This window comes from Rattus norvegicus, chromosome 16, assembly GCF_021556685.1.
Source record: "Rattus norvegicus strain SHRSP/BbbUtx chromosome 16, alternate assembly SHRSP_T2T, whole genome shotgun sequence".
In the NCBI taxonomy this organism is placed as follows: domain Eukaryota; kingdom Metazoa; phylum Chordata; class Mammalia; order Rodentia; family Muridae; genus Rattus; species Rattus norvegicus.
Window position 1 is genome coordinate 206,906 of NC_141549.1, and position 10,665 is coordinate 217,570.

Consider the following 10,665-nt stretch of genomic DNA (forward strand, 5'->3'; position numbering starts at 1 on the left):
CTGTGCATGTGTATATATGTGTGTGTATGTGTGTGTATATGTGTGTATGTGTATGTATGTTTATATGTGTGTTATGTGTATGTACATGTTTTTATATATATGTGTGTGTGTGTGTGTGTGTGTGTATGTGTATATATGTGTGTGAGTGTATGTGTAGGCTGGAGCTTAGTGTTGAGTGTCTTCCTCAGTCACTCTCTCTTATTTTTGAGACAGGTTCTCTCACTAACCTTGGGTTTCCGAATTCTGCTAATGGCTTGTCAACGAACTCAAAAGATCTCCCTATCTCTGCCCCTCCTCCATGCCTGGCTTTTAGTGCTGGGGATCCAAACTCAGGGCCTTATGCTTGCACAGCAAACATTTTACCTACCCACTGGGCTATCCACCACCTCCAATATGTGATGTTCTAATCCAGTAGATGTGTTATGATTGCCCTCTCTTCTTTTACTGCAGCACTGGGGCATTAGTATGTGATCCTTTTCAGTTATTTCCCATGCAGATTCCAGAGGATTTATCCCTGTGCTCAGTTATTCTACTCCAGGGTGTTTTCACTGGTGGGGCAGTGAGTCGATGCACGGACTCAGACAGTGGGGGCCGGGATACAGAATAGGGAACTCAGCTTTTAGTCCTTTGGCCCTGTGATTTTGAGTCAGTCGTTTGGGTCTCCGAGTCTCAGTTTCCTTTTTTTTCCCTGTAAAATGGGCAGTAGAGTACAGGGGAAAGGGCTGATCGTCTTGGCACTCAGTAGATTCCAATTTAGTTGCAGTTGTTGCCCTTGCCTGCCTCCCTGTAATAATCCCTCACCTCTCTTCCCTAGGAGAGCCTGGAAAGAGCAGACTCTGGAGGTCTCATTCAGGGGCTCTGTCTCTGGGGTTCTCCTTGGGATTGCCAGCTTGTCTTGTGGTGACAAGGACGGGGTTCCCGTAAAGCAGTGGAAAGAGTCATTTGGCCTGACCTTCAGGAGTTAGATGAACTCCTTGTACCTACTGTAGGAGACTCTGTTATGACTGCCCCCAATCTGTCCCCAGGGGTCATTTGGGCCGACACCCACACTAACCTCATGAGGTAGGCAGCTTCCATCTTGTGGTTTTATTTGAGGCGGCGAGTTAAAAACCACGTCTTGGTGATTGTCGAGATTGCAGCTGTTATTTCTATTTATCCCTCAGAGCTTATAGGTAGCAGAGTTGATTTTTAAAATTTTAATTTGTGTGTGCATGTTCATGTGTGCACGAGAGCATGTGCATGCAGAGGTTATCGGAGGACAACCTCAGGTGTGTCTTTCCTCACTAGACACTAGAACTTGCTGGATTAGGTTAGGCTGGCTACTGCTACTGAAGGCTGGCTCTGGGGTTCTGGGTTTGGGATCAAACTCAGGTCTCATACTTGAAAGGCAAGTTGCATTATTGACTACTGAGCCCTGCCTCCAACCAGTTGGCATATTTCGTTTCAGATACTTTACTGGGTTTCTTATACCTCTAACTCCCTTCCAACCCTTATTACACCCTAATCCCCTCCATCCACCCTCCCCAACACTAGGTAGGAAAGAAAGGTTAGAGAGGAAAGTTAATGTAGACCTCTTTAAGCTACTTCTAGCTGATTAGGGGCATTGAGTTCCTAGGGGAACGTCCAATCTTCATAGTCTGGATACCCAGCAAGCCAGCAGTCTAACAACAGACAATGCAAAAGCAAACACAGCATCAGGGGCCAGCAACAGCAGCAGCGATCAGCAGCAGCGATCAGCAGCAGCGATCAGCAGCAGCGATCAGCAGCAGCGATCAGCAGCAGCGATCAGCAGCAGCGATCAGCAGCAGCGATCAGCAGCAGCGATCAGCAGCAGCGATCAGCAGCAGCGATCAGCAGCAGCGATCAGCAGCAGCGATCAGCAGCAGCGATCAGCAGCAGCGATCAGCAGCTATCACAGACCCTCTCTGGGCTCTCCCATTTATACCCGCTCCAGAGTCTCCCAGAATTAAACGTCTGCAGCTGGCAAAATTGACACATGACTGGGTTTTTTAAGAAACCAAAAGTTCTCATTTCATCAACCCCAGAGTTGATCTTCCTTAGGAAGGCTTTGCCTCCAGCCTTCATTTTTATTCAAACCTCACCTCTCCCTTCACTCTCTCACCCCTTTCTGCATCCCTGATCCTGACCCCATGTCAGTCATGATTCAAGGAAAGCACTCAACAGGCCTCTGAGGGAGGCAGAGATATTCTGGCTCCGGAAAATTTAAGGACAAGGGGACCCTGGCTGCCAGCATTCATCCTGACTGGTCAGGACCAGTTCTGAGTTTGAGCAGTACTTCCGGTTATTTCCATTGTACAGGTGAGAAAACACGGATGGACGAAGGTTATGTGCACAGTCCCCTGGCTCTGAGAACCAGTGAGATTTACTCTGCCCAGGCGCCTTTTCATAGCAAATTAAATCACCCTGGCTTTAAAGACCTCATTACACTTTGTGCGCTCTCTCTCTCTCTCTCTCTCTCTCTCTCTCTCTCTCTCTCTCTCTCTCTCTCTTTCTCCCCACCTCAGAAGAGGCTGTAAAAATATTAAAACCAATTGCCATCATCTTTCAAATGGCTGCGTTATGAGACGTAACTTTCAAATGAGTGGAAATAATCGGAAACTCCCTCCCGGTTCCATTCTATGAGGGTATTTCAGATTCATACAATATTTCTGAAAGCTCTCATAATGGGGCATGTGCACTTAGGGCATTAATGAAGTCGGCTCAGTGCTTGCCGGTCTCATTTCACAGAGCTAATTGTTAAGTGTTTTGCATACTTACAATTGAACTAAATTATTCCAAGCTAGCTGGTTTCAGGAAGTGTTAATTATATTTCAGTACAGGAAAATCCAGGCTAAAAAATCATCCACTTAAAGCTTATCTATTTATGAACATCTCATTCTGCAGATCTCAAACATATATTTTAACGCAATGTGAGTATTACGATTAATATTTCTTTACCAAAAGAACCTTTATTCTTTCTCAGAATAGCCTCCACCCACCCCGGCAGCCCCATCCCCATCTCTCTAGTTTTATTCAACAGTCTGGTCTGGAAGTTGAAAGAAGCCTTCCTTTGTATTTCTGGCGCCTTGAATCTTTCAGCTGGATGCCAAGAACAGCATTAGCCTCCTTCACCCCAAGCCCAACCGGCCCTCTGTAAACGATATTAAGCAATTAACTTACAGGGTCTCATCCAGGCCACTGGGGACCAAGGGATCTCCTGCTTCTGGGTCTGGGGAAGTAGTTTGGACTGGAGTTTTCATCTGGGATTCAGGTTGGAGTGGTTACAGGGGTGTCACGCAGGACTCTGTGCACAGGTCGGGCTAGGGAACATGACATCCCAGGGGACATCCCCATGCCTGCATTGTTCTTTGTCCTCCCTCCTCTTCCTCATCACATTGGCTGAAGGAAATCATGACAACCTCTTGGAGTTTCTTTTAGATCCTCTCCTTCATGCACTAATGCTTATAGTCATGCTCTCATTCTAAGCCTCTGCTATTCCAGGGTTCTGAGATAAGGCTGGGCAAGCACAGCTGGAAGATGGCAGGGCCCCTGCCTGCAAGGACTTCCATAGTCAGTACAGTTGCACCTTTCTGTTCTAAGAGAACTGGTCCAGTGAACTTCCTTGTGTGCTGAAATCCAAGGAGTCTCAACCGCCTTGTAGAAGATGGTTTAGTGCTTTTGCTAAGCTACACTTCTCTTTCCAGACCCCTAATGCAGAGCAGACCCTGAGTGCATCATAGTTCTAATGCGTCGTTTAGGGATAATGCCTGGGGAAAAGCCTGATCGTAGCCAGGATGGATATTATTCCTTTTAAATATTTTCTGCTCAAAGTTGGTTGACTCTTTAGGTGTGGACTGTTGGGTATGGTGGGGCAACTGCAGACCGAGTCATCAGAACTCAGGAGGGGCTCCTAAGAACCCGGGACACTAGGTCTGGAGATGGTTCAACAGATAAAGGCATTTGATATATGTATGAGCCGGACAGTCTGAGTTCGATTCCTAGAACCCATCCAAAGGTAGAAAAAGAGACCCAACCCTATAAAGCTGTCTTCTGTTAGCCATGCCATATCACACACACACACACACACACACACACACACACACACACACACACACACACACACACACACAGAGAGAGAGAGAGAGAGAGAGAGAGAGAGAGAGAGAGAGAGAGAGAGAGAATGAGAATGAACTCTTTAGTACAGTTCCTTATATTGTGGTGACCCCCAGACCATAAAACTATTTTGTTGCTACTTCATAACTGTAATTTTCCTACTGTTAATGGATCCTATTGTAAATATCTTATGTGCAGAGAATCTGGTAAGTGACCTTCAGAGGAGTCGCAACCCACAGGTTGAGAACCTCTGACATAGAAAGATTAATCTCAATATGAATGCCAGCCTAGTATTAAGTCTCACTGGCCCAAGTGCAGGTCCAGACTTGGAATCTGGGCCTCGAGGACGGCATGGCCAACTGGCAGAGAGAAGAAGGGATTTAGAGAAGGCCACAGGGTAGTAAGGTGGTTAATGCATGGTGCTTATGGAGAATGAAGCCCAACTGTTGTAGGATATTTGATCACATCGTGTACCCCAGAGAGGGTGAACTGTAAAACCCTGTTTCTAATTGTGGTGCGGCTCAGTCTTTGATCCTAGAGCTTTCTGTTTACTATAAACAAGTACAGCCCTAGCACACACCTTTAATCCAAGTGCTAAATAGAGTCAACCATAGGTCAGGAGGCAGAGCAAGCAACCAAGCTGATAGGGAGTGAACATAGTAAATAGGAGGGTCTTTGAGGTGAAGGGCATTTAAGACATCAAAGGAGACAGAGCTCCCCCGTCCACTGATGTTTAGAGTGGGAAGGTCAGCGGGTGCTTTCTCTGCCTCTCTGAGCCAGCAGGCTTTCACCCCAGTGTCTGGCTCCTGAGTCTTCATTGGTAAAACCAAACAGTTGGGATCTGGGTATTTTTTAAAAACAACACCCAACAGCTCAGTTGGCTTCTGTAATCCAGCGTCATGTCCCTGCGTTCCTCCCTCGCACAGCGTCTCTCTGCTCTGTGAACACACCCTGCAGTTCTGACTTTTCCAACAAGCAAAGACTGTGTTCCAGAGTTTTCCATCCCTCCTGTGCCTAGATGAGCCATCTGCCCACCACACACCTCCACACCCAGCTCTTTTAACAAGGGTTTTGGGAACCAAGTTCAGGTCCTCATGCCTGTGTGACACATGATTTACTGATCAAGTTATCTCCACAGTTGGTTTCATTTTTGAGACAGGCGTCTGGCTATAGCCTTGGAGTCTGAAACTTCTGATCCTCTCGCCTCCACCTCTGGAGTGCTAGGATTAGAGACACTCAGCTGGTTTGTTGGACTGTTTATAGAGGATGGTTCAAGAGTTGTAGGTGGACCAGAGAGATGGGTCAGCTGGTAGGAGCACTGGCTACTCTTTTAGAGGACCCCGGTTCAATTCCCAGCACCCACATGATGGATCGCAACTGTCTGTGACTCCAGTCCCAGGGAATTTCATGTCTTTTTCTGGCCTCTGAGGGCGCTGCACACATGTGCCGCAAGATACACATGCAAGCAAACCATGAAAAAAATAATAAAGTAAAAAAAAGTTAAAAGAATTGTTGTTGAGGTCTGGTGAGATGGCTCCATGTGTAAAGGAACCTTGCCTCTAAATCTTATGACCTGACAAGTAAGTAAGCAAGCAAGTGCAATTATATATATTTATAATTTGTGTGTGTGTGTGTGTGTATGTGTGTGTATGTGTGTGTGTGTATATGTGTGTGTTTGTGTGTGTATGTGTGCGTATGTATGTGTGTGTTTGTGTGTGTGTATGTGTGTGTGTATGTGTGCGTATGTGTGTGTGTATGTGTGTGTGTATGTATATGTGTGTGTTTGTGTGTGTGTATGTGTGTGTATGTATGTGTGTGTTTGTGTGTGTGTGTGCGTATGTGTATAAACCTTGCCGTTGAGTGAAGGTGGGGTGCTAAAGGGAGCCTGGCAGGGCTGAGAGACCAGGAGGGAAAAGTGTTAGACAAAGCATGAGAGGCAGCCATATTTTAAAGGTTCTGTAGACACAAGTAATAGCTGCTACCACTGGGTGGCGCAATAGAGACCTTTGCCATCACGGCAGAAAGTTCAAGGGAAGCTGAATGTCTCACTTCTTCTAAGGAAAGAGATGTGTAGCAGAGGAGGTCCAGAGAGGAGCCCCTGGTTCCAGGACAGGCTGTGGATGGCGCTGAACTACAGGCAGATCAGCAGCGGCGGCCACCAAGTTTGCTTAGCTACAGAAGCTTCATAAACCTGTCTATGAAGAGGGAGGGGACACAGAAGCAGAGAGAACTGGGCCTCACTATGAGGCTCTCCTTCAGTGTCTCTTCAGAGTCTTCACAGCAATGCTGCCTCTGCTGGTACAAAGTACTCTGAGTGGGCTTCTTTCTGTATCCTGTGTCTCTAAATGCACACACTCCGGCCACAGTACTGACCCATACCAAGTGCTCTGTCATAGCTTGTGGAGTTGCTCAGTTAATGGGGGACCGGAATCTTGGGCAGGAGGGGCAGGGGAAGGAGGGTAGTCTCTGTACTCTTCCTCCAGCTTCCTCAATGGTGGTGGGAATACTGAGATGGCTACTGACTGGAACTTTATGCTTTTCACTCACCCTTTGGCATCCATAATAGCCCTCCACACCCACAACCCCTTTTCTAGAAGTTACATCCATGCGTGTTTGAGGCTTGGGCTGTTTCTGGCATCCCTACACTTTCATATCAATTCTGGTAGCAGTTTAGAGCCAATTAAAATTTATAAGCCACAGGTAGTGAGTGAAATCCCAAGGATTAATTTGCTCAGTGGAGTATTAATCTGTGTAGTGTCATAGGTGCTTCTTTATTTTAGCAACCTGCAAGACAGAGCTGAGGAGGCACACCCTTCCAGTGTTTGGCCGCAAGTCCTCTAATTGATCCCACGGGGCTGCATGTGGGCGTGGCTTCAGCTCAGCCGCGCTCTGGGAAAGGGCAGAGTCAGCAGTTGGGGCCCTCAGCTGTGCTCGCCCTAGAGCCAGGCCCTCCTTCTGGCTCCTTCCTTTCTCCCTTGCTCTGCAGAGATTGGACGCCTTTTTGCTTTAGCCTCTCTATAAATTGCACCGCTTCCAGAGCGATACTAGGGTCTGTTTTAACGACCCCTCAGAACTCACTTCTGGAGCTTTGCAATTAGAACCTTCTCAGTTAGGAGGCTAAATGACTCTGTATTGTTGTGCTCCCCACCTCCTCCTCCACTATCCAACTATCCATCCTCCTTCCCTCAGAAAAAGCCCAAGGAGCAGGTGTTAGGGCTTGCCGCCAAAGAGGTTCAAGTTAGAGCTCCACGTTGGACAGAACATAACTCTGTCCAATCAGCCTTGGTACTAGAGACCTTTGCTCTATTTCATTTCCTTTGCCCATGAGAACTGGGTTCGGGAGCACCTCTGGAAGGAGCTCAGTCTCTAAGCCTGGAGAATCTGAGCTGCAGTATCCCAGGTCAAAGCAGTGACTATGGAGCCTGGAGGGTTTATGAGGTGAGCCTAGAGGATAAGGCAGTAGCTACAGGAGGTGGCCCTTTTATAAGATGGCTGAGAATTCTAGGTTTGGAGCCAGATAGAACTGGATTCAAGTTTCCTTTCTGAACGTATTTTCTAATGAGAGTGGAGATGAAAGTTTGCACATTGAGGTGTTGCATGCTCTGTACAAAGTGTCAGTGCAATATGTATAGGTAGTATATGTATAGTATATGTATATATACTATATACTATATGTATAGTCTGCCCCCAACAACACTAGCTTTCACTAGCTCTGTTAATAGCAATAATGAAATTGTCCTCAAGGGCCCCAAATTTGTTATGTTTTCCTCTCTTTTGGGGACTACCAATTTTACCTGTTAATAACCATTACTGGTCCTGCCTACCTCACCTGACGCTGTGACAATGGGGTGGAATAGTATGTAGGACAGCCTTGAAAAATGGGTAGATTAAACAGGATGATTACTGTCAATAAACTGAATTAGAACCCCACCCCCAATCCTCTAGGAATAGTGTTTTAGTACACTTTCTGTTTCTTATACAGAATGCTCCAGGCTAGGAAGTGCATATGAAGAAGAGGATTGTTTGAGTTTATGGTGTGTTCAGCTACCAGTAAGGGATCCATGCTGTTCCACACAGAGAAGAAGAATGTAAAGGAAATAGATGAATAGAAAAGATGGCGAGGGACAAAGGAACGGACTTGATTTATAACAATCAGTTCTCCAAAATCATTATCCCTCCTTTGTTGGAATGGAGTCTCAAGGCCCCAACCATCTCTTAAATGCATCGATACCCCTCAACACATTTTATTGGGAACCAAATCTTTATATGAGAGTTGGAGAAAAGTCATATTTAAACGAGAGCAGAAGCCTCCCCAACTCCTTCCGTTTCCGAGGACTCTGTGATGGTGGGGTGAAGTACAATCTGAGCTCATTGTTACCAGCAACAGATTGACTGTGGATGATGTGAGTAGTGAAGACATTTGCTCAGCAGGCATAATGGTACATGCCTGTAAGGCCAACTACTTGTTTTTGAAGGCCAGCCTGAGGAGGGGAATGGTTGAGAGTATAGCTAAGAAAGAAAGTGTTTGCTTACAAAAATCAGGGCCCCGTTGAAAGACTAGAGATCAGATAGAAAAAAGTCTCCAGGTAGAGTCACATACTTGGGGTGCCATGCAAGAGGAGAAGAGGGAGAGACACATGTCCATGACACCCTCACAAAGGGCCTGGCCATTCCTGCCTTTTTCTCTCTACCTTGAGAGGGAAAGGGACCATGAAGATGACCCGGCTGTTGACAGACCTGGGGTCAAAATTGCATTTGCCAGGCAGTGGGGCTTCAGATGAGCAGGGCCATGTGGTGCTTTCTGTGGGTAGCAGGGAGAGGGAGGATCACAGTGATGGTTAATCTTGACAACATGACTGGATTCAGAATCACCAGGAAAGCACACCTATGGCTAAGGCTATAAAGGAGTCCTGAACTGAGTAAGGACAAAGCAGGTTGAGCACCATCAATCATCTCTCTGCTTCCTGACTGCTGACCAATGTGACCAGCCACCTCCCACTCATGCCACTGTGCCTCCCCCGCCACGGTGGACCGTCCTTAAACTGCCGGCTCAGGTAAACCATTTCTCCCTTAAGCCACTTGTGGTCAGGCAATTTGGTCACAGCAGTGAGAAAAGAAATACACATTTCAAGCCTAATTTGGTCTTTACAGTAGGGCTTCCCATCCTAGTCCTCTCTCTCTATGAGATCCATAGCAGCCCTGTGTGTGTGTGTGTGTGTGTGTGTGTGTGTGTGTGTGTGTGTGTGAGAGAGAGAGAGAGAGAGAGAGAGAGAGAGAGAGAGAGAGAGAGAGAGAGACAGAGAGAACACATTTCTGCACATGAAGAAATGGGAACTAATTTTTCCTAGGATCTCCTAACATTACTGGTGAGCCAAGCCAAGGAGCCAGGATTACAGGACTCAATGTGTTAGCTATCAACCCTGTAACAGTGGAAGGACATGGTTGGGTGCTAATTACCTGTTCAGGCAATGGGCATTCTCCTCTTAGGGCCCCAGAGAGCTTTCCTTGCTTTGCCCAGCTGGCAGAGCTCAGGGTCAAGGATTTAAAATGGTGTTGGGGATGGGGTGAGGGGTTGGAGTTGTCAAAACTGATCATTCCTAGGAGTTCCCCTGATGGAGCTGTCGCTGCCTTCTGGCAAGGAAGGAGAAAGATGCTTCCGAAACCCTGGAGATGATCTTCTCTAATCGGTTCCCTAAACCCTCTTCTCATTACCAAATGCCAATCAGGTCAAACAGATGACTGCACTGCTATCCCCTGCCTTTGAGACTTCCACTACCACCACCACCAACCCATCCCTTTTGGCCTGGTTCAAATGTTCCTCCTTTCAAATGCAGATGTTAAGTTAGACCCAGTGGGATGGATTTCTTTGCTCTTGCCCAACTCCAGGCAGAGAGAAACACAAATTCTTCCCTCTAGAGAGCAGGAGTCAGGATTCTCAGAGATCACCCTTTCTAGACAAATGACAGTGGACAGGCGGTGCTAGGGAAGGAAGGCTAAGAGGAGGTCTGCGACCTTCATTTCTCATTGTAGAAGCAAAGCCTTGAAAGAGCTGGAGCAGCAAGTGGCCCATGACTGGGCAGAGTTCAGAACTGGGGCTGGTTAAAGGAGACTTTTGTCCTGCAGGGGCCCCAGGCAATTAAATCCGGGGGTGTCATCAAGTGCCCTCCTGGGCAGTGGTCAGTTGGGAAGCCTGGGCTGCAGATATAGCCAACATATAATTCTTCAGGGGACACCCAGGGGACACAGAAGGCTTAGGGGATGCTTGCTGAGTCTAGATAAGGCACCTTTGAGTTTGGTGCAGTAAAGTCTAGAGTCATAAATCAAGGAAAAGGGAAGATGAGGGAGGAGGAAGAAGTGCTGGGAGACACACAGATTCTCTGGAGGCCTCTCACAGGCCAGATCAAGAGGAATATAGAATCATAAGTAGAAAAGGGGGAAGGGTCAGACAACACCTAGGAACCAAGGTATGACCCTTAAAACGAGGGCATTCCTGGCCCACTTCATAGATCTCAGATAGGCTAGTGTGAGGGCTTCAGGAAGTAACTGGAGCGG